Source organism: Lepisma saccharinum, chromosome 21, assembly GCF_977018435.1.
Source record: "Lepisma saccharinum chromosome 21, izLepSacc3.1, whole genome shotgun sequence".
NCBI classification, from domain to species: Eukaryota; Metazoa; Arthropoda; class Insecta; order Zygentoma; family Lepismatidae; genus Lepisma; species Lepisma saccharinum.
In genome coordinates, this window is record NC_139249.1 from 63,396,048 (window position 1) to 63,421,331 (window position 25,284).

At 37.8% G+C, this 25,284-nt stretch overlaps 1 protein-coding gene across 2 annotated transcripts in view; it reads left to right on the plus strand.

The window, feature by feature from the left end:
- LOC146004350 (uncharacterized) overlaps positions 1-25,284 on the plus strand; it is a 124,593-nt gene that overhangs the window by 43,245 nt on the left and 56,064 nt on the right. Inside the window, exon 1 of one of the 2 annotated variants that reach the window (XM_083143139.1) lies at positions 16,518-16,594. The exons of the other annotated variant lie outside the window; for it this stretch is intronic. The gene's annotated coding sequence lies outside the window, so the exon portion shown is untranslated. Of the gene's footprint in view, positions 1-16,517; positions 16,595-25,284 lie in introns of those variants that run through there. 2 annotated transcript variants of the gene reach the window in all.

Sequence of the window (25,284 nt, forward strand, 5' to 3'; positions counted from 1 at the left end):
CAGGTTCAATCATGTCATTCGGACAGTCTAAATGACATACTAACGTCATTTGTTGAATTAACCGTGTAACTACTTGGGAACAGCAAATAGGCCATGTTGGATACTAGGCCATATTGGGTTCAGGTACCTTACTTCATTTCCAGCACCGTAGCTAGACAATTTGGCGCCCTGAGTAGGGTGACCAAACACATACATTCAAAAAGGAGGACAGAGCATGGCGAAAAAGGAGGACACAAACATAAAAAAGAGGACACCCCAAAAAATTGCACCACATTTGCCATTACCATTAATTTCATAAATATATAAAATGTGCTTCTTCCAACATATAAGAACAAGCTATTCCAACCCTGGATCCCTATTTTTGCAAAACAATATTTGGAACGAGTTTACAATACCGGACCACTCTCCAATTGCTATGAAATTTCGCCTACTCACTAATTGAGACCTCCTAATCACGAATCTGCATGTAATAATTGGCGGTCAAGTATGGAAATAGAGAAAAAAACGAAATAAACTATGTTTTCTTAACGTAACGTAACCCTACCATAAGAACAGCAGCTCCACGGAACATGCCATTTTCCCAGAATGGGTGTCACTTATCGCACAACATTGTAGCAACATTGTGTTCTGACGTCACGGGAGAGAGCTTTTTTATGTTAGGCAAGACAAGGTAACGTGTCTCTTAGCGAAAATATTAATTTTTCTTTGTATTTATGCTAATGGAACCTAACCTAACAGGCCTAACCTAACCTCGTAGGCATTCCTCGTCTGACGTCAATATTCAAGGTTGCAAGATTGTTGTGCGTAAAGGAAGAGCATTAACGAATTGCGAAAGAAAGATGGTTCCGAATTGCTGTGTATGGACAATCAACATGGTAAATCGCAAGGTTATTTTACAAGTTCTACACGTAAATGTACAATTTTAACAAGTGACCGCCAAATATGAACTACAGATACGTCATCAGGACACCGAAATTAGTAAGTAGGCGAAAGTTTATAGAAATTGGAGAGTGGTCCGGTATTGTAAACTCATGCCCAATATTGTTCCTGTTTATAGTACTTCTTCTCCTTTGTTTAGACTAGTGCAACTGCAAGTTGGAATTGATTTTCTGTGGGGTGAGATACCTAACTGAAATTCGCCTCTCCCAACTGTAACTTCTGGATCCGCCACTGTTTTTCAGTTCCGGGATTCGAACCAGGGGTCTTTTGCATCGTAGCGCTGTGTGTTAACCACTCCGCTACGGAGGCTGGCACTTTGGTATTTCATAAATGTATATATTACTTAATAATCAAATTTCTCATTTCTGTGTCACGTATGTATGACTCGAAAAGGAACTGCAGTCTGAGACGCGTTGAAGGCTCATTTGGACAAAATTATAGTGTTTGAGCTCCCAGGTGCTCAATGAGCATTGCTAGAATACTTATCGCGCGTCAAGTGATATGCTTTACATGTAAAATAACACCTGGTTGATCGTTATGGGTGGAAGCATTTTTCCAAAAAAGGAGGACATTTACCGATTCTTAAAAAATCCGCCTGGACGCCGGACAGACACCTAAAAAGAAGGACATGTCCGGATAAAAGAGGACGTCTGGTCACCCTAGCCCTGAGCAGAATTATGGTTTGGCGCTCCCCACACTTTACCAAAGAACAACATTTTATGTGTATCCTTCAATATTTTCTTTTCGTGCCATGGTTTGTGATATTTACATCCAACAAATTTTGAAATGAGGAATCAAGAACATCTCATTAAAAATAATACCTAGGTATAGGTTATATTTAAAAATTCGTAGTTTGCATTTCTGGAAAAAAAAAAGTTTAGTGCTTTTTTTTTTTTTATGTCTTAATGTCTAAAGAACATCTTTTAAAACGTAGTAGTACCACTACTGTGGGAAACGTAAAATTCCAGCAGTGTTTTACCTTTGCCAAGTGTAATTTATTTCATCACATATTCTGACTATGTTGTCTTAAAAAGGAAAAAAGGAAGCATGCATGGTGAGCAAGGCTTCAGCCTCCCTATAGACCAACCCTTGCTACGGGTCTGTTCATTTCCCTCATTACTTCCCTCCTGTATGCTAATTGCGAAAGTATTTATATTAGCCTATGTCTTTTTCATCTCTTGTGTTTTTAAAAATTGTAAGTACTGCTCCACCAAGAATAGAAATCCCTCTGACGCTGTCGTCGAATTTTCAACCAAAAGAGAGCGAAGAGATCGCGGGTGATGCAATCAGCTGCTTGCCAAGTAATCCTGCCCCTACGTTGCCAAAATTTGCCATGTTCTTCAACACCTCGTCCTTACCTTTGTTCAGTGGTAAGTGCTTGAATCACCATCAAGGTGAAAATTGCACACAGCAAGATCGCGGACGCAATAATTAACGCTGTTGAATATTTTGACTGCAGAGCAAGGTGAAGAAGCTATGCATATGGCAACACTGGGGCACTAGGCACAAAATAAGGGAAACATTTTGGTCTGCGCGAGGAGTAAACAAATGACTCTCTACTCTAGTTCGCGAGTTGGCTGCGGTTTGCCTCTTCTTGGTGCGAATGTATTTGTAATTATCTCTATTGGACAATTTCCTGTATTTTGTATACATGTACATAAATTATTAGCATTGGCGCTGACTAGGGAGGGGGGGGGCAAGGCACTTTTTGACCCAAAATTCATCAAGAACTATATTCATTACACGCATAAAAAATATTGTTGTCAATCTTTCCCCCCCCCCCAATATTTAAATGCAGTTTCCGCCTTTGATTATTAGTATAATTATATGGCAAAATATTTTGATGTTTGTGGTGAAAAGAAAAGTGTGTCTTGTACAGTTAGAAAATAAGTTAAAACGCATGTTGTGAACTTTAAACTACTGCAAATAATAAAACACTAATAAGTGCTAGATTATAGGATATCCCTAGATTAGCGAATTATGATCCCAGGATATGAAATCAGCTCTCTGTCAATAACATTTTGGTATCTATGGCAGAAATTCCATTACTCTACAGCGCTGTTTGTGTATACCTTCTTGCAGTGACGACGATTAGGGGGGGGGGGGGCGAGGGCGGCAGTTGCCTCCACTTTTGAAACTTTTGCTCCCATACTATGCTAAACCTTATCTACCAAGGGAAAGTAAATTGTCCTTGCCCCGCCCCCCCCCCCTCAGTTTTGGAATCCAATCGCCGCCACTGCCTTCTTGAGAAACCATTATTTCTTCCGCCCCTTTGGAATGTGTCGCTCATTTCCCCCAGAGATTTATAAGAGGCTTGTATTCCGAATGAAGAGACTTCGTAACTCCATTTCGAAAATTTCTGAAACAAAAAATTGAAAGTATTTCGACATGTTTGCCATAATTTTAGAATTAGAAGAATTCTATAATAGTTTGTCTTCATTGACATGATGGAAGTATTCGAAATTCATTGGTAATGCCCAGTGACAACGCCAGATAAAAAAAGAAATGGATGTCGCGGCTGAAGAAAGGGGCAGGGGATGTTTTCAGGAGGGTACAGTCACGTTTAGGATACCTAAATACAATATAAAAATGCACATTAGGAGTTTAAAGAGCATTAGCATGCATTTGTTGTATTACGATACAAAAATGTGCCAGCCTCGGTGGCGTAGTGGTCAGTGTATCGTGCTACGATGCCAGGGGTCCTGGGTTCGAATCAAGGCCTGGGCATGGATGTTCTTTGTGAGTGTACCAACATCTATTTTATCATAAAAACAATCATCCTCAGTTTTGCGATTAGCCGAAAGTGGCGGAAATGCTAAGTAAAACAAACTACATCAGAAACCCTTAAAAGAAGCCTATTTTGAGCTAAAAGAGCATTTAATTATCTAGGGGGCTGGGGTGGGGGCTGACTGGTTGATCCTCACCCCCTCTGCGCCGTCACTGGTGATGATTGCCCCTCCCCCATTAAATGGAGAACACAATCCCTCACGGATGCCATGTGCTTACCCTTTCCGAGGAAATCGTTGATGTATATTCAGAGAGGAGAAAATACGATTTCTTCTGTCACAAGTTTCATGCATGACTATAATTATACTTCGCTTCCCTAACTTGTAGGTTAATCGCGACGATGCATTCATAGATGTTTATTGCAATTTTATAAGTAGATTGATATCATGTCTGATCGGGGAAGGATTCCACTTTAAATGTTAACGATAGATGGAAGCCCTGAAATAAGTTATACTTTATACGTTATACAAGCTTATTTTTGTGCATCGTTTAGTTATATGCTGTACGTTTGTAACTATAAAAATACGTGACTAGCAGTCATCCGATGGCTAGGCATTTCAATGGTGGTTAAGATTGAACATCTGCAATATGCCACATTCATGCGAGAGATTCTTAAAGACAGTAAGTCAAATTATCTATTCAGGAAATAAGAATTACACAGGTAAATATACCCCAAATTGTTTACAGGATTTATAGTCAAAACAGACTTTGAAATGAGTAATTGAAATGAAAAGCTCAGATTTGTGGAATGAGATATCGATTGTTTCCCCGTTAACTACCAGATTGAGTCAAAAGTTCGTTCGTTTTTTTAACATTGGAAACAGTAGAAGTGGAAAAAATGCCTGGAAAGCCAAGCTAACACCTCGCCCGGTACATACATTCACACAGGCACAATGCATTACAGCAAGGCACAGTGCAATAGCGGCGGTCCATCATGGAGGTCGACAATTTGGCTGTGCGTATCTTGTTACGACATTATTGGAAAAAAGGGGTGAAAGCTGCGAGTACTGCCAGGGAAATTTGTGTGGTGGAAAGAGGAAGGCACAGTGAAGTTTAGAACAGCACAGAAATGGTCCAAGCGGTTCTCGTCTGGGGACATGAGTGTGAAAGACAAGTCCCGATGTGGGAGACCGGGTGCAACGGAGGCAGATGCCCTGTTATAGCACGTGACAGCCGATGCAAGCGTCAGTACGCAGCAACTGGCACGACAGGTTGGATCGTCCCAAAGCACCGTGGTCCGCTCTCTTCACCAAATGGGTTTTGTCTCTCGATGGCCTCGACTTGTTCTCCACGAGTAGACATCACAACAGGCTGAACGACGAGTCTCCATCTGTGAACAATTGCTTCAAAATCCACGGGACGACAGGCTTTTTCATCGAATTGCCACAGGTGACGAAAAGTATAGATCTTTCCACGATATTCTGCAAGTGGTAAGCAGTGGTTGCGGCCACGGCAAGAAGCAATGGCACTTGTTCAAAGAGGACAGTTTGAAAAGAAGGTCATGTTGTGCATAAGGTGGAATATCGTTGGTCCAGTGTTCTGGAACTCGTACACTTCGCAACATCTTATTTGACCGCCCTGAAAAATTTCAAAGTCCGGAATTCGTAAATTTGACAGCATAGCGCTTCAGAGCCAACTAAGAGTAGCCAACTTTGCAACATTTCTTCTTCATGAATGAAAACGCTCGTGATTTTTTTTCATTCTTTCACATTCCATAAAGTAAAGATACCCTAAAGCAGTAACAAAATATATGAATAGACAAGAGAAATGTTAAGTAGAAATACGAATGTTGAAAATATTTCAAGATTCTTCGTTCTGAATTTGAAAATAGGAAAATGTATGTGCATTGTGAAACACTGAACAGGTTCTCATCCACCTGGAAAGAATTGCGGTCACATTTGAATGGAAGAAGGCAAATTTATGATGATTTAATGCGAAATGTTTAGTAAAGATACCTTGCACAACACCAAACGATTCTGCAAAGTGTGTATTTTCCTTGGTTCTTGGCGAAAAATGGTTCGAAACTCCGGCACAATGTTGCTTCAACTGAGATTAACGTGCTTTACTGAGCTTTCTTTTAGCAATCTCCTGGAGTAGTTGGTTAGATGACAGCACTTTCGTTCTTTTACTGTTTTCGTCAAGATCGAAACATCGTAGGTTCAAATCCCACCCTTTCCTTATTTTTTTTTCCTTTTTATTTGCCGAGTACGAAGTGTTCTAATAACGTAATATAATATTATATGATATTACTGTAAATATTTATGCGATGCATGCTCAGTGGCGGCGATTGGGTTTCAAAACTGATGGGGCAAGGAGGGGGGAGGGCAAGGACAGTTTCTTTCCCTTGGTAGATAATGTTTAGCATAGGGCTGGGTCATCTGCCCCTCCACACTCCATAATCGTCGCCTCTGTGCATGCCTCAAGTAATGCTTCTACTAATGTTTTTAATCTTTCAGTGATTGGCAGGATTTTAGGAAATACTTTTTCTTTCATTCAGCTGTTATAAGTTAACACATATTTATGCACTCGGTTCGGATTCCACTTTAAACTGTAGGTCCAATCCCGATTAGCCTTACTATGCATAAAGTTGACTTAAAACACCAAATCAACCATTTCTTCTCCTTTCAGAGTGGGCCTTCTATGATACTGTAGTCACCCAGCATCCGAAAATACAGTTCTGCTTCGCGTATGCCAGAGTGTAATTGCATTTAATATTGAGACAAATTTTACTTTAAAACTACAGATTAAAGCGATAATAGGGTTCAGAAAAAGAACCTCAAAGTACATCTTCACACAAAGTATTTTAATCCATTGCCAAACATTTCAGTTAAGAATAATATTATGATTTTCCATTGACCGTATTTTCGATTCATGGTGAATTTGCTAAAAGAACCATGTCAAGACATCTAAATATGTAAGTTTTACTAGTAAATGCATTTAAAATGCACGAAACAACAGGGAAGGAGAAAAATAAACCTCAAAAATAAGTAAAAATGCAACAAAAACGGTTAAAATAATAATAATAAAAAAAAAGCCAAAAAAGGCCGAAAAATGAAAAAAAAATGTAAAATAGAAAGTGTTTTCCGGCTCTAACTGAAGGGAAACGGACATGATATCAGGTTTAGCATTGTTTTTAAGGGTCAGAAAAAAATTTGATTTTTCATCAACTTCCGGACCCTAATTATGACCATTGAAAAACTTGGAGGTAGCTTACTTAAAATTCTCTTGCTGAGGGATCGTATCGTCCCATATCTCCACTTCATAATACAGAAAAACATCAAGTTCATATTTCGAAAATGACTTGGAGTTTTCTATCACGGAAATATGTTTTTCATAGTTTGAAGTTCGTTAGTATTATCTTTCAAGATTTCCATTGTTTTAATTTTACACATATTTTATATTTCATACAGTCTTTGGAAAAAAGCTGAAGTTTCTTGTCAAACGGAGTCTGGTTTAAACGACTCCTTTTCGCTCTCCTGTTCCTACTTTAAACAAACAACACACTTCGTAACTAAACGATTGCTTGTTCAAAACACGTAATTTTTACACAATTTACAAAATATGACAAAACGCCAATAGATATGTTCATCATTTCTCCCTTTCAGTGTTTCTCGATTTTATCTGAATTAGTTTCCTCATGAAAATTGCCATGAGGAAATTATAGATATGACATTATGTGTGCATTGGTTTCTTCAAACTGGTAGCAAATTTTAACATGAGCTACTTGGAGAAGTGGTAGCGTGCTTGATTCTTACGAGGGAGGTTGTAGGTTCGATTCTCCACCTAGGCAGAGTTTTTTTCAGGAGTATATCGTTGGGTGTAAAGTTTATCCACCGTGCTAAGAAGTTAACATTGGTCTCTGTATTTCACGAGAGGAAAGGAAATAGTAAGAGAAAGTTATTTCGATGATAGGAGGAAGTCACATGCCGATGGTGGTATCGAATATTGCAAAGTTAGTGGGAAAGTTTGTTATATCTGACACTCGTACTTTCTGTTCAAAGAAGACAAACATTTTAGATACAAAGCAGTGAGGAATTAACGATCATTATGAGGTTTTGAATTTTTTGTTTGTCACTCACTATATAAATACTTATTAGTAGTTTCTTATCGAATCGGCCTTCGTCGCAACAATAATTTATTTATGTTAATAAGCGATTTACTATTAGTTTTAGACGCATGGTAAGAAGCTGGTCCGAGGATTGACAACAGTCATTACGAAGGAACGGACATAAAATTACAAATCTTAGCAATTTGAACTCATTAAACGCTCTCCTTCGTTACAGTACTGCACTACATCACTACTTAACATAACTGTATATCTTTTTTTAGTATATCGAAATCAAATAATCAATATTTTAGGTGTCAGTGAAGAACAAAAATACATAACTTAAATAACATTACATTTTGCATCCTGAATACATATATGTGATTTGTGAATTAATCATGATGTGTGTGTTAACACAGCATATGAACAATAACTAAAATGAAACGTTTTAACTTTAAATCCTGGAAATCTCCAACTTCTAAGAGGAAATATGCGTAGAAGGGAAGTCCCTCAAGTGTGCATCGGATTCATTTTTTAAATATTCTAATATCAACGGTATCTGTTCAGCAAACAAAAAAAAAGAAAGAGAGAGGAGAGGGTGGGATTTGAACCCGCGACCTTTCACGCTTGATGAAAATTAAAAATAGCAGCGCCTAACCAACTGCTCTACGTTAACTTAATGACGTTATACTCTTAAAAACATGTTGACGTTTATGAAAACTCCCACCTTCCTGTGTTTCAAGCACATTTTCTCGACAAGTCGTGTAAAATATATGTTTTTGAGAACTGTTCGATATTATGCAAGGTATTGTAAATAAAATGTCGCATAAACTCCTCACAAATTTGCTTCTTTCTGCACAAACTTGATGGCAATTTCCTCCAGGTGGAGAAAAACTCTATTCAGTGTTTCAAACCCCCCAACTTTCAAGTCGAGCAAGCAGAATCGTAAATATCTCTCAAGGTTATTTTTCCAATTTATTATATCTGTTTGACTGTGTATTATAATAGCGGTTTATAGTTTCTAAGTTCATGGAAAGTGTTAAATTGAAAACCTATCACCGCAGCGTTTATCGTCTAGTGGAAGGACCTACTCAAAGTTGGCTACTCTCACCTGGAGCTGAAGTGCTATGTTGCTAAGTTTACGATTTCGGGACTTAGAATTCTTTTGGGGCGGTCAAATAAGATGTTGCGAAGTGTACCAGATGGTCGTGATGTCGATGGGAACCTTTACGTTGTACAACTGCAGCGGGTCCATAATGCTATGTTCCAGAAGTACCCATCATTGATGCGTCGCAAAAGAGCCTTGTTGGACAGAAACTGCAGGACTTGAAGGGAATTAAAGTGTTGCCTCACCCCCCATACAGACCTGATCTCGTGCAATCAGATGACCATTTGTTTCACTCTCGCGCGCATTTCCTGCAAAGACGACAGTTCAAAACATTGGATGCTGTGGAGATAGGGGTGCTTGAGTTCTTGGCTCAGGATGCTGTGGAGACAGGGGTGCTTGAGTTCTTGGCTCAAAAACCAGCCGAATATTATCGTCTTGGAATCGTGGCTCTCACGGAAGGCTGGCAGAAGACCATACAACAGAATGGCCTAGACTTTGCCGAAAAAGTCCGATGTTACACCTTGTGCCTCCAGTCTCAAACACCATGTGCAAGAACGAACGAACTTTTGACTCACCCTGGTATAAAAAGAAGTCATCTAAAATTCAGTATCAGGTTTTACGCCATTTAAAAAACGGCCACCATTTTGTATTTTATGGACCTGTTTAATCCTTAATATTTCGTCGTGTATAGGATATTATCTTGACATTTCCTCCACGTGTATATAATTGTGGAATAGATGAAAAAAAAATAATTGCTCAAAAAATTCAAGAATGAAATTATAAAGAGAAAGCAATTTTATAAAATGAATTCAAGGAAAAGTTGTTACAAATTATCCCTCCTCACGGTACTCATAGTCAATGCACGTCTCTGATTGCGACATAATTCTTATAACTAGGGCTAGGATTTTCATGACTTAGCATATTTTTTTTTATAAGGGTGATGTGTTCCCTAAACATATAGAAATTCATATTGTGAAGACACTAACTGAATTAAGGTGCTTTTTAAGGGCATATTTTGGCATATTTGGCCATTTCTACGTGATAAAGCATATTTTGATGGATTTTCGGTCATATTCAGCATATTTTCGCTTTTCAAGAAATATACAGTCATTCTCCAAATGGATTCGTTCTTACTCCCATGTTCACTGGAGGGCTTTTTTTGACTGCAGCAAAATCTTTTTTCATTTTTAATTGAAAATTTACAGAAAGTATTCATTGTGCATTTCAACTCATCAGGGCTCATAAAGTGAACTAAAAATACGTAGTATGTATATGAAAATATTTCAGCATAAGTTAGATATTGATGTTTGAAACAGTGCAGTTATAAGGGCATATTTTTCAAATTATAGTGCATATTTTATAAAATTGTAGGTCATAAGAGCATGTTTTATTTTGCATATTTTGTGATCTTTAGGTCATAAAAATCTTAGCCCTACTTATAACCTTTGGAACGACATATGCCACGATTTTTATTAGTTTCTGAGCTGTACCGTACGTATCGTCTGAAATTATACACAGCCTATTAAAATCACACACATATTTAATCTCTAACCGTTCTGCTTTTTCAAACTTTTGTGATCTCTCTTGACCAATACTTGAATTATGAATTTTTGAGAAGGACATTAAATTCAGGAGTAGCGTTATATTGAAAACTTAATATCAGTACAGATGTGTAATTATGACATCTTATGTAGTGGTAAAATGATCCTAAAAAATTCAAATGTGAAATGTGTGTGGAAATTACGAATCTTTGCTTTCTCTTTCATGCACTTTCTCTTCCTCATTGTGTCAAAAGCACCTTAAAATCACAAATTGAACAGAAATAGAATGCAATGAACAATTATGTATAAAATTATATTAAGTGCCAAATGATATAACGTAGTGATGTGAGTGGAATGTCTTCCAATCGCATGCCTGAGAAAGGAAGCGGCTCCCTTCAGAATTTATGTGGGAAGAATATAAGGAAGCCGCTATCTTCTCAATCGGTCTGGGAATGTTCGAAAATTCCTTTATTATATAAGTGTGCACGTGTAAATTTCATGAGTCCCGGTATGCTATATCTTTATCAACAAGTTCATTGCCAGTTCGTGTTTTTTAAAATTGTAATTACTGTTATTGTTATCCTCATTACTATTTCCCGCATGTATGATTTCCACTATCAATAACTGTCACTCTTAGAAAGTAGCACGTAATTGTTGTTTTATTTCGATTTCGGTTGTTTTAAGACGCTTTTCTAACTTTCGGGTTTTGTGACATCTGGCTTCGTAGCTCGTTACTCTGACCACTCCGCCACGCAGGAAAGCGGTGGCATGTATCTGGGAGGAAACACAGTGTGAACGGTCAGCAAGACACGGCTCGGCACAGCAAGTTGACTTAAAGAAAATCAAACTGGGAGTGAAACCATGAGCTCCCGATTGAGATCTGTTCACTTCCCTTTAACTCGCCACTTGAGTGAAACGGCCGGAATGCCTACCCGAGAATTAAAACCGGTCCTGAGCATTAGTCTCGAGCCACCTGGACCACGCCCCTGCAGATTTTTTACTTACTGTATACACTCTTGTGCGAAGATGTAGATGAGCTTCTATTATATAAATATCCATTGCTCAATGACACCCCTGAGCCATGTTGAACATCCTATATTCTATACATCCGGCCAATGTCTGTGTTTTCGTTTGCGACGGTTTTGGTTTCTTGGCGTGTCGGTCGTTCACAATAGGTTTCGTGCTTTATTACAACTCAAAATGTTTAGTGTGTTTTAGACAGTAATTTTTGTTTCAAATGTATCTCCTGTATGATCTATGCTCTGCTGTAAATCATCAGCTGGAGGTGACTTTATAGGTTTCCTTTCCTCCTGTCCACTTCTACAGTCTGTTTTAAGCAGTGGTGCAGGAACATGCCTGTTTTGGGGTTACAAAGTGTGTGTGTGCGTGGTGTTCATTTTGACTATAACCACAGTATATATTGTATAAATACACGAAATCAGTACCCATTTCAGTTTTATTCGAGCGAAACAAATATATTTGTAAGACCCTGACTCCACATTTTTTTCGCTCATTAAATCTGAACATTCTTATTTTCAAGACAAGTGCTATGTTACATTGATTTTTTTTAAAAAAAAAAGAAAAAGAAACACTCTGGTTGAAAGTAACCAAACCTTGTTTTCAAATCATCTCCTATTTTGATGTGTAGAACCTTTATTGAAAAAAAGGTATTGTCATATTGTGCTATTTTCTGAGGACTTCAAACCCACATGACTTGAAAATTCCCATGCGGAGAAAACTAGCAATGATACAAGTTCGACTCGCCAAGTAGCTATTTCCATCTGGTTAATAACAAACAGTTATTTTTAACAACTTGTGAATTTAGTTTAGATTTACGATAAATATTAGACATAGAACGTTCTTTAAGATTGTAAGCGAAATAATAAAAGTTTATATAGCTACTTTAATATATAAATACGTTATTATTATAAATATATAATTGTTATCCAAGCTGGAAAAGAGCTTGAAGATTAATACGTTAGCATTTTGAATCACATTTCTTTTGCAGAAACTTTTATATTTGTGTATTTCTCGAAGTGTCCTAAAAAGACAAATCCAGATAACTAACGTCTGTTTATCAGCATTTCACGCCACAAATACCATATTTCTATATTAATATGTTATATCGATTCTAGCTGTCAATTTTGTTTTCCCCTTTGGCAAACAGGCAGACAGATCGATCAAGAAATTGCATCCATTGTAGAAACTTGGTTCTTCCTTCAAAGGGCGTTCACAGGATTTTTTCTCTGGAGGGACATAGAAACTTATTATTATCATTATTTTTATTGATTATTGCTGGTATTATTATTGCTATTATTTTTATTAATTTTATTATAATTACTACTACTACTTTGCAAATCATAAAATTCAAAATGGATTGAAAATACTTTGGCGTTGTATACAAGTTCAGACTCGAGTCTAGTATTTAGATAGAAAAAGGATTCGCCTTTCTTCCTTTAATAAACAGCTATCGCTTTGTTGATAAACAGTAGTTTGTCTTTTGTACTTTTTCACAGCGAACGGATATCAATCAGAGTTAGAGACCATTTATTCTACTGTCCTTCATGGTACCTCTGCTACATGTTTTTACGTGCCTAAGGGTACTACTGTAAAAAATAATAATAATAGTTGCTACAACTTACGACCTGTAAGCAGTGATGTGCGTCTACGCGTAAACAACGATAGTATACATTCTACACGTAGACTATTTTATACATGTAGATGACGTAATCTATGTAAACAACATGGCGAAAGGTGATAATTTACCAAAGGGCGCCGTGGAATTAAAAGAAAATTACAGTTGCTGATGTGTATAGAGAACTTTTCATACTCTTTCTTCCAAATTCGAACAATTTCTCACCTAGGAAGAAACCTAATATAGGAAATATTCTAGTGTTTTATGGTAAATAGACCACCCTAGCCTCACGACTGCCATCTGTCGTTGTTTTTTTGCATACTATTTATCTTCTTCCATAGTTGATAATAGAAGAAAAGAGAAATTTTGTTGTAAATAGGATTATTTTCATTTCGTTAGGAACCAATATAGTTGAAAATGTCACTTTCCTGTCATGAAAGCGTTAAAAATTAATTTTAATGCACTTTAGATTGTCTGCGTAGTCTATGTAAACTACAACCCAATGTAATCTACGCGTAGATTACGTGTAGACAACGCATGTAGACGTAAACTTATAGTCTATGGCACATCATTGCCTGTAAGTCACAGAAAACAACATTTTTTGTTGTGTAGTATGATATCGCTAAAATTTCATCATTCGAAATACGTTAACTCTTTCCGGAAATCTCAGAGAAGGCAAGTGCCCCCCTGACCCCTACCCTGAGGGTGCCCTCACTTCCTTCAGTCCACGAAATTTAATACCTAGATACCTCGTATATGTAGCTGTTCTATTTTATGAGTTATCAAAAGATATTGAATGGTTCGATTGTTTACTAAGAGGGCAGTGAACGGTTTGGTCGAGAATATTTGGCAGAATAAAGTTGTTGTTCGATATGTGTCTCAATAAGTTGCATGTTGGTATCTTTGGCTGATTCTGAGATATCGAAGTTTGAACGTGTGTTTATTGATCACTTTCAATTGTTTGACTCTCGCAGACAGGCGGACGTGCTGAGTGAAATATGTTACATAAGATATTAAGATGTTACCAGATAGATTTTTCATGTTGTTAAGTATTCTGTACTAGAAAGTTTAAAATATTCACATTTGTTAGTTTCAGAAATAGGGACAGTCAGGTCGAATAATTTGTGTTGTGTAAAGATACAATTTGGTAGGTCAATCAGTCAACCAAAATTTACCGGATGATCCGTTTGAGATGTCAGAAAAGTAAACCTTTATACACAAGAGGTTAATGTACGTATCTGTGAGCAGTTTATTGTAAGTTTCGAATGAGTGGAGGTTTACCGACTTCAGCCACATGGCGGCGCCAATGTGCATGGTAACAAAGATGGTGATCACGTCGCAACAGTGCACACAGTATGTCGTATGGTATCAGAAATTTTCGGGTATTACCTGCATGCTACTGCCGCCACACAGCTGAAGACTGTAAACCTCCACTCACTCGAAACTTACATCCTTTCCGCTTATATTACAACAAACTGCCCACAGATACGTACATTAACCTTTTGTGTATAAAGGTTTACTTTTCTGACATCTCAAACGGATCGCCCGGTAAATTCATAGCTCTGGTAGCTTCTGAGATACTGATAGTTGACATGGACGGAAGGACGGATATAAAAGGGTACTTTTTTTTTTAGCATTATTGATTAGTACTCTAAAATGACGAATAGCCCAAAAAGAATAAAGAAAAAAGGTAAAATGCAAATCACTGTTTTGAACTCCTAACTGAAAGAGAAACAAAGAACTATTCTGTTTAGGGATCATCTTCAAAGCCCTGAAAAAATATGACATTTCATCAACTTCCATCTTTCAGGGTTCTGAAATGTCAGCCTTGCTATTTTGTGAATGACGTAGATACGACGGATGATAGATGTGCTGCGGTTGTAGCTATCAGTCACGTGTATATTCAACCGTCAAGGTCTCCATTTTAATGGATCAGAGATCGCATTAGTCTAATGTGTTCTGCGACACAACTCCGAAATAAGAAACGTTGTGGCGTTCTAGTGTGTCAATGTGCACGAGATATAGAATATCTGACCAGTTTCGAGCGTTACTCTAGTCTTCTGTTTTCTTCCAAAGATAGAAATGTATCTTTCGCACTTCTACTGTAACCAAATTTTGTTATGGTATCAGGTCATGGATTTACTTTGCTCATATTGATCACACCATTATTGTACATGCAGTTTGTTGCAAAGAAAATCTTAGGCAAAAAGTTAGGATGAGCAGCTCTTGTGGTATAGCCACCATATTAAAATAGGTAACTCGGGATCGGCACTACACTGATCGCACTTCCAGCTGGCAAACAACGAATCAGCGATCAGTTGAATTCTGTTGGATTGACATTGGTCATTTTCGAGTCACAAGGCACCGAAAGTTCCTGGCGGGACCAAACAAATGAGCGTCGGATAAACAGTATGTTGCCAAATGTACTGTAAAATGGGTAGAGAGAGAGTTGATTAGAGCCATTACTGGATAAAAGTTGCACAGTTTGTTCGTTCTGGCTCTGGGCCGAGATAGAGCGTGACATGGCGCAGATGCCGGCATTTTCGTCCCGTAACGTCTCGCTTATTTACGCACATATATTTAGCATGTAAACAATTGTATTTGCATTGCATAACGAGTACTAACCTGTGTTATAAGAGTTGTTCAAAGTTACTCACGCGCGATTTCGGCCCATAGCCAAAACGAACGCATTGTACTACAATAGTACACAAAGCACGAAATATTAGTACTCAACACATCCTGTACACACACTGTACAAACAGACTAATAAAAGCAACTGACAAAAACAGACGCACGATTGGCAACGTTGTAACGGGAGAGCGAAGTTACCCCTGCAGCTTTTTCTTCGCAACTGGGGTTGTTGACACTCACACGCCCTCAAAGACGATTGGTCGGCAGATAGAACTATGTACAAAAATTAGTTCAGCCGACAGTTGAGTCCGATATCAGTATAGGCAAGCAATGCGTGCGGGGCTTTAATAGAAAATGTAGTGAATTCAAAAGATCATTACTTCTCAATCATCCTGTCTTCATCTCATCATCTATCAATACCAACGATATATGCTTACTATACTACTTCATTGACACAATGAAGGAAAACTGGCACTTATGAACTATTACAACAAAGCAGGAGCCCGGAAATTATTTGATTATTATCTCATAATCGTTCCGACAGATTCACCTCCCTGATAATTTAGTGGTTAACACGCTCGTGTTGTAATTGATCTCACTCGGATGTTCATACTAGTTGTGTATTTTATAAATTGGAGTTACTGAGAATATATACGTACGTTGGGGAGACCGGGGTAGTTGTGTACAAGGGGCAAGTTGTTACATAGAGTTTTCGGTGACTTCCGCTAGAGGTAGCACTTCCTTACTCATAGAGCACGTGACTTATTCGACAAAGACGTCTCGGTTGTAGTTTGGCGCCAGTGGTGGTAAGTGAGTGGACGTTACGAGTGTTTTTTTCACTTTTTTTGGTTTGAAAGTGATTATTGAGGGTTGCGTTCCAGTTGTGATTTTTACATGAAGAAGTGAGGGTAAGTTCCCGTTATTTTTTATGTTTGAATTCCTAATTATTAACATTGATTTCCCGCAGTTACCGATCACTTTCTTTTCTTCGTCCAAGGACAGGACTACATTGAAATTAATGGCGTCGCGCTGGGAAAGGTGTTACATAGTGTACGGGGCATGTTGTTACATTGTAAACTAAACCAGAGGATAGGAAAAGTACAGCATGAAATGAATTCAGTGAAGATGAAGACTGTTTGTGTATTATTTGCTTTCATCCGTTTTCCGAAAGTAAAAAGGGAGAAGACTGGCTACAGTGTACAGTTCAGAATTTGAAATCTCATTGTTTTTTTTTATTTTTGTTTCTTCAATTCGCAAAAAGTTGTAAGGGAAAAGTAACAAGTGGCTAAAATGTTTGGGGCAAGTTGTTACAATTTTCCGACTTCCGAAAATGTAACGTTTACAAGTTCATAATGTAAAGCTATTCCATTGAGCAGTAGGAAACTCATAAAAAATCCGAAGTTGAAATTCTAACAACTAGCCTCGGTCTCCCCTACTTGCAAAATAAGTTGCATGGACGAAATAAATCTTTCAAAGCAACAAATTGTATTTTTTGGGCATACAAAAGGAAAATACTGTAGAATATCGGTATTAATTAGTTAACACAAAATAGGGAGAGGTGGGAGAGAGAGAGAGATATGCACTTGGCCAACGCATTAAACAACTCTTATAACACAGGTTAGTACTCGTTGTGCATCATAAATATAATTGTCTGCATTCTAAACATAATTATATGCGGGACGTTACGGGACGAAAATGCCGGCATCTGCGCCATGCCTCGCCGTTCTGCAGTCCCGCGCTATGTCGGCCCCGAGCGGAAATGAACGCACCGTATTTATTACAGTATCTTCTCATTACAAGTTTCCCTTAAGAGAAAATGCTCTGAGCACACGTAGTTCCAAAACTTCGCCCTCTTCTATGCTCCAGTTGTCTACCCTGAGGAGCATAATTAACATGCAGGCGGGACCACCAGACCACGAGAACATTAGTTGAGAATCTCTTGAACGAGGTGGCATCTGGAGTTAACAAACGAGAACGACGCTTACTTTCGGCGGAGAAAGGATTTGACGTGATCATAACAAGAGCCGACGTGTACATGCTACATTAAAAAGGAAAAGTGCGTGTTTCACTCTAATTATTCGCTTGAGTCTCAGGAAACGACATATTACAAGGTTCAACCTCCAAGAGGCATTTAAACATTCATTATTTTGTTCATGATATCGTTTAGAATTGTTATACTGTGTTGGAATACACTGTAATTAAGAAGAGCAAGAAGGTATGCTAAAACAATAAATATTGTTAATTGTTAGCCACCTGGAAAACAATTAAGTTTATTGACTGTGTGTACGATTGTTGTGTATCGTTTTCAAATCAAGGGGAAATCTTCCAAATAAAAAATAAGGAAATATTATATAACTTCTATCTCAAATTGAAACAAGCATTTCTCCTTCAAGCCTCTGGACGCATTTTACCGGCCCACACATGTATACCTGTAGGGGAGAAATAAAGATATAAGATATTAAATATTTTTATGATAGTCAGTTAACGCTGTTATCGTGTGATCAAGCGTATCCGTGTTTAGTTAGCCGTGAAAGCACTTTAAACAGTAGGCCCGATCCCTATAAGTTGCACTGTCAGTAAAGAAAACGAATTTTGCACTTTTTTTGTTAAATTAATCCTTACCAGAAAAGAAGTTTTTCATGTGGTTTCCGTCAACATTTGGTCGACTTTTGTTAGCTCTGGACCTGGACTAAGCAATGTTCCAATTTTGGCAACAATTATTAATAGAGGAAAATACCTAAATATGGAATAAGTTTGTAATACGGAATAGCAGCGCTGTAACTAATAAGTGGTAGGAGCGTGAAATTATGTGCACAGCTATTCAGCCTGCTGTGAAACTTACGGAACAGGCGGAATATATTCCTTGGTGTAATTTGCAGTTGGTGGGTTATCGGCGGTGAGTCGTTTTTGATAACGTAATATAAACGTAATGAAAGGGCTATTTGGATATAAAGGTGGAGTTTTGTAGTGTAGGTATTGAGAGGTTTCAATGACTCTGTCGTTGGTTCGGTCCGGTTGTCGTGGATATGAAAACAAAGATGGCTGGGTTCATAATATGGAGTAAAATAGGGCAGAGGTTTTCAAACTTTTAGCTGTCGTGGCTCCTCCCCGCTGCCAAAATCAGCAAGCGCCTCCCCTCAATAATATAATATATAAATACATGTGATGTGACCATTAGAGATGTTAAAAACAGTCATACAGCAATGTCTGGATTTCTACATTTAATTGTAGACCTATTTCTTGTTGTAACATGCTCAATGTACGAAAACAATCACCAATGCTTCCATCTTCAAACTTCCTCTTACAAAGCAGAAACTTCCATTTGAAGGCTGACATCTTGTCTAATATGTGCTGTTGTCGTCGATGATTCGTGTACTGTTATTGAATGCAAAATATCTTTCACAATTCGCGAAGGCGAAGTAAACCTTCTGTGGGCTGATTACCTATCTAAATTACCTGAATATTAGCATAAATGGAAACGCAGCGAATCACTCTTTCATATAAACTTTTTATCTCAAAACTTCACAACTGTTACATCAAATTATTGACTCTTACCACTGTTACTATAGCAACGACAATGTTGCCAAATACATTAACGTTGTACAATTTAACATAAATAGAAAACAAACGTTATTAAACAGCAACTTGACCATTAACATTTGAAGTTAAAAATAGATGATAATTATAATTGTACATTTACAAACAAACATAGTAAGTAAAATGAATTTGTGCTGTAAGATAGAACAGTCACAAATAGTTGCACGATTCCCTTGTAGCTTGTAGAGATACATTCAGAACAATCAATTTGTGGAAAACGTTAGAAAGGTATGCCAATTTCTGCACAGAGGCACTATCAATGAAGGTTTTAGCATTGATACGGTTTTCTTCTACAATGTATGAGTACAGTTCCTGTCCCAGTTGAAAAACATTACCGATGGACAACCAACGTGACTGCAATAATGTAGATTTTTTTATTATTAACACATTTTAAACTTTCAGAAAAATAAATATTTTTCGGAAGTTCTCGGGCCTTCCCTGCGAAACTTCGGCGCATCCCCAGAGATGATGTTTGAATACCACTGCCATAGGGGGTTGCAATATGGATTAATATTCCATACATTTTTGTTATCTCTTTACAGATGAGTAAGAAACGAACGGTTGGGAAGATAAGATGGCTGCAAGACGTAAGAAAATAAAATGGAAGTATACAGCGGTAAAAATTTCATAACTTTCTCAAAACTGGTTTGCATCAAACGAGACATCACAGAAAAACAGTATTGCGGAAGCTGGGATGGGAACATTTTTTTTTCCACTCGAGTTGGAAGAACAATTCGTGCAGTATCTTGTTGTGGGCAGAAAAAGTTTTCGCATTGTACCTCTGAAACACCTCTCGCTCCTTTCTCATTTACGTACCTCTGATGTTTGTACTTCAACCTCTGCCCACCATGATATCGCTTCAATGTTATCTACACCCACTACATCTGGCAAAGAAAATAACTCCATCCAAATTTCTTCAGTGAAGGAGTACAATTTAAGTGCTTCCGAAAATTTTCGGGGTTCAACACCAATTTTTAGAAACGGGATACCTCCTAGTTAGCCTACTTGGATTTATGTCAGAGTTGTGGATTTTTACTAGTATTCTATATTATAAGTAGTTTTTTTGCACATTTTTTGTGTTATTCCATATTTGAAGAACTTTTTCTAAGGAATAGATTTAAAAAAATCGATTTCAATTGTTCTTTTCTGTTGCGTTTTTTAGTTCTGAGGTAACTGAATGATGGATACTCTAAGAAACATACAAGTGTAACATATCTTCTTGTTAGTACTTAAATGCGCTATAGTTAGTTGCATTTTGCAAAATAGATGATTGGTATTCCATATTTAGGTACTTTCTTCTAAATTTCATTATTTACCAGATAATAGTTTCCTAAATAATTTGAGAGCCTCCCAGGTAGCGTAATAGAACCCCGGGTTCAATTGCCGGTGGAAGCATACGTTCAGCCTTTTGAATTTCACTTTAAACTTTCGATACAAGTGAATAAATACACATCACATGTGACGTTCCTTTGGTGTTCGCCACTGGATCACTACGTCTCGATAGCTACCCAATCTCCTTGTGCGGATGAGTTATGAGACTCTCCTTAATGTTATGCTACACTGAGCATTCTCAGAACGTACGATTAGGAAAAGAAATAGCTTCTTGCCATTTTACAAGTTTAATAACACATTTTACCTTTAAACAATCACTGCATAATAACACAACGATATTCACAAATACAAACACATTTCAATTAAGCTGCGGATTTTTCTTTATAACAGTGTTTTCCACAAAATTAACATCTCACGCAACTCAACTTACTTTTCGCCTTTTTACGCACTGTTGTCCTACCAACGGAATCAATGAAAGATTGGACAGTTCTACAAATGTTTATAAACCGGAAATGACTTCCGCCGCCACTTTTAATTACACATAAGTCTAGAAACTATAAATTTGATAACACAAACCACAATATTACAGAAAATAAATAAATCAAACAGATTTCTGTAAAATTAACAGAAAACAAATAAAACATTACATATGGCCAAAATAAACAAGGCGTATCACACATAGAAAGGGATTTGCACCCGTTAACCCTGTCTCCCAACGACCATTGTGAGAATTGAACACCAAATGCTATGACGTCAGTGTTTAGTAACCAAATCTCATTAACATAAAACCAAGCGAAAACAGTGGGGTGAAGTAATGGTTGTTGATGTACGTAGGGTCAATTCAGTCCAAAGACTAGATTTTCTCCGGGGAAGCTAAACAAACAAACATCAACTTTGGAATGGAAGTAGCGCAGTATGAGGGGGCTTTGTTCCCTCTCCTGTAGTTGTGGGAAAGATGCCATTGACGTGTGTCTCAGCATTTACCTATAGTCGCTGTGGGCAAGAACATCAAAGTGTCATTTCAGCAAAGTACTAGTGTTGCCCACGAGACGAGATTTTGGCCTGTCTCGTCTCGTGGAGTCCCGTGGAAATGCTGTCTCGTCTCGAAAATATTCGTTTGTCTTATGGCACATGGTCAATCTCGTCTCGTCTCGAATTTTTAAAAGCCTGTCCCGTCTCGTCCCGTGGGCAACACTACAAAGTACTAGCAGGACATTCCATGTTTCGGTGCATTTCAAACATAGGCTACCTGATTTCGCTACTACAGACAACAAAGAAAGATTCTTGGTGAAAAACTACAAAGTTATGTGTAGACTACCATATCTACGTGGATTCCGGTATCTAACTTTCCTTTTTAACCAAAATGGTTAAGAATACAAGTTTACGGGGTGTACATAAACCTTTCTTTCTTCTCCTTTTTACAAAACATACATACGCGCGGGCGCACCCCACTCCACCCCCATATATATATAGTTATTTTGCGTCGTTTATTCTATGTTTGAGCCGGGGTGTCAGTCGTTAGGTTGTCTTGACTACCATGCGAGAGACCCAGGTTCGATCCCGGCAGGGGAGAACCTAGAATTTTTCCAGCCGTTCAAGCGGCTTCGGTGCCCACCCAGCGTCGGGTACCTGGAGGAGACTCTGGAGGGTAAAGACGGTCAGGGGCGTGCTGCTGATCACATCACCCCCACCTTCGGCCGTGATCAAGAAAGTGTGGGGCCCTAACTCCGCACTCCCTATATGCCTTCATGGCAAAGCACAGGGGAGCACTTTACTTTTACTTTATTCGATATTTTAGTTAATTGTGACGATGAAGATCAATGATAAATTGATGAAATAGATGCAACGACACCAGTAAGGAAAATATATGATGCCTTGCCCAGGATTCGAATCCCTCTGCGTGTCATCTTTATATTTCAAATAATGCTAAGGCAACTTAATATTAGATTGATCTACAATGTAACTTCAATTCGTAGTGGAGGGAGGTTAAAACTACTAAACAGTAATTCTTATGTGATAGCGAAGACTGTACCCAACAATATTTTTTCATTAATTTTTAAGATAAACCTCAAGTAGGCTACTTATGTTCTATAAAGTCTTGATAAACAATTAATTAATATCTGGCGTGTGTTCTCGGTCTAGTGTCCGAGTTGCCTCTTCCCAAGGCCCGCTCCAGTGAAAGTTTTCGAACTTTGTAGATGCGAGTATATCCTTCTGAGTGAAGGAGCTAGATGTAATTAATCACAGTAACGTGGCAAGGTAATGAATTTATCAAGTTTCCAACTAATATGATTTTGTAGTAAACTAACTAATACCATGTGGTGTGTTGATCGTGGGAAGAGGCTTGCTTCGACGGTACAAGTTGCAAATTCCATTCGGTTCCTGCTCTCGCCTCTACTCGCGGGAGATAGGGCGGCGCCTCAAGTTGTGTCTCATTTCAGAGTTGTCGATGTCTGTAAGGCCAACATGAACGTGACAAATTTCTCATTAAGATGGTGGTCGTTTGAAAACCAGCATTTGATAGGTTCCAACAGCATTGGTGTGCATAAGCAAGGCTTATTTGTTTATTTACATAACAAGAAGATTACAGTAGCAATCGATACCGAAACACACAAAAAAACAAACAAATGCAAATCGATTTATGGAGAAACTCTGTGAAATTTATAAAGTGATAATAATAGTGGTTTAATAACGGCAAATAGTAATTATGTGAAGTTAATTTGTATCGAGAGGACTGAGCTGATGTTACCTGTTGTTACAGTTGGCTATTCTGTACCAATATCGATTTTCCATTGTTAACTTTCATTCTCTAAATACTATAAATATTGTCACAATGACAGGAAACCTGTGCTAAAGTGGAAAGACAATAAATACCCCTTGTCCATGTCCATAGGCGCCGACTCCATGGGGCTTGGGGGGAGGATTCGAGCCCCCCCCCCAATGGTAATGATGTTGGGGAAGAGACCCACAAATAATTTTGCTTAAGAGGATCTAATGTATTATTTTGCTTCTCTTGTAAAGTTTACTCTGTATTGTGCTACATGAACTTAACTTTAAATACACATTTGAAATGTTCTAGACCATCAACTTTGGAGGGCTGAGACCGCTAAACCATCAACATTGGGGGGGGGGCTATGACCGGAGACAGCAAAACACATGACTTACTACTATACTAAGTATATAATTATGAATATTGTTAACATTTTTACTAAAACGAGTTTAAAAATAACGAGGTGATATGACAATTATACCAGTATATTGTTTATTGAGTTCTGAACAATTTGAGGTCGTAAACACGACTTTCAGGCAATATTGATATGTACGATATTTAGTTATCCTCGAAATCTCTTCCTCTAGTCCAAAGAATAAGGGGACAATAATTCTAAAGTCTTTGAGTTTATTTAACACTGGCTTGCAGTAAAGTACGCAAGGAAAGCTTATGAAAAGTCTGGGAACGGCTATGATCAAATGCATTATTGCTAAAGCACGGCGTGCTATGCGTTTTTGAATTATTGCAATATTAAATTAAAAAAGTAAAATATTGTAGCAAGAACAAAAAAGTAAAACTATTTTCCTGCGATTTGTGTTAACATGTATGTAAATAATTAAATAAAACTGTTAAATATTGTAAATATTCGTTATTTTTATGGGTACGTCAACACTAAGGTTATTTGCAACTGTCACCATGTCCTTTCTTTACAAGTCTGTTGCGGACATTAACCCTCCGTAACCCACGCGTCGGCACTCTGCTGCCTTTTCTAAAATTTTGAATTATTCTTCTTATCAGTGCAAGAATGTCTGGAAAGTACTAGGAAACTTATCTACACTATTCCCACGAAAACACAAAGGCGTTCCAACATTTTTTCTGGCGTTTTTCAGTTGTTTACATGCCTCAAAAGTGACCGGTCCCCCTTAGGCGGCACTCAGTACCGCGGGCTGGAACGTTTCCTATCTTAAATCATAGCATGCCAGCCATTAATTTGGCGGATATAGGAAAAATAAAACGACGGTACGTTGTTCGGAATACAAATTAATTCCATGCAGAAACCAGTGCAGTACCCATACGAAATGTCGGAGTTGTCAAAATGTATTGAAAAGTGACAATATCTTTGCACGTATATCTTGTAAAACAAGAAGAAACATATTGAGATTTAAAAATTTTAATATCATGTATTTTACTAATTTGATTGCTTTTTCAGCGAATCAGCAAGATTTTGACTGAGAATTTTGGAACAAATTGTTCCTTTCTAATCCCATATAAGTTGTATGATTTCAGTTCGTTTTGAAAAAGTATGTTGAACGTTTTTGAAAACTACGTTGAAAATTTTGTGAATGATGAGTTCATTTTTTGGTTCCTTTATTATAAGGCAAAATTTTAATTACGTGTATTTTGGGAATAATATTTCGGTGCATTTGCTTCAAGACTCTAAGCGTGTACTTCTGTGTCATTTCCTCTAATGTTTTTAGCTTATATGTATAGTTTTAGTTTAGATAATAAAAATGTCCGAAATGGACTGTTTGCGTTCATATATATATCGTCTGATTTCCAGTAAGTGCTAGGGTAATTCAACATCAATTTGCATCAATAGTTCATCTAAATAAAGTTGGTTTTGATAGGGCGGCTCCGCGCGCGGGACATTTGTGCTACTATGAGGGCGCGGATGACGGA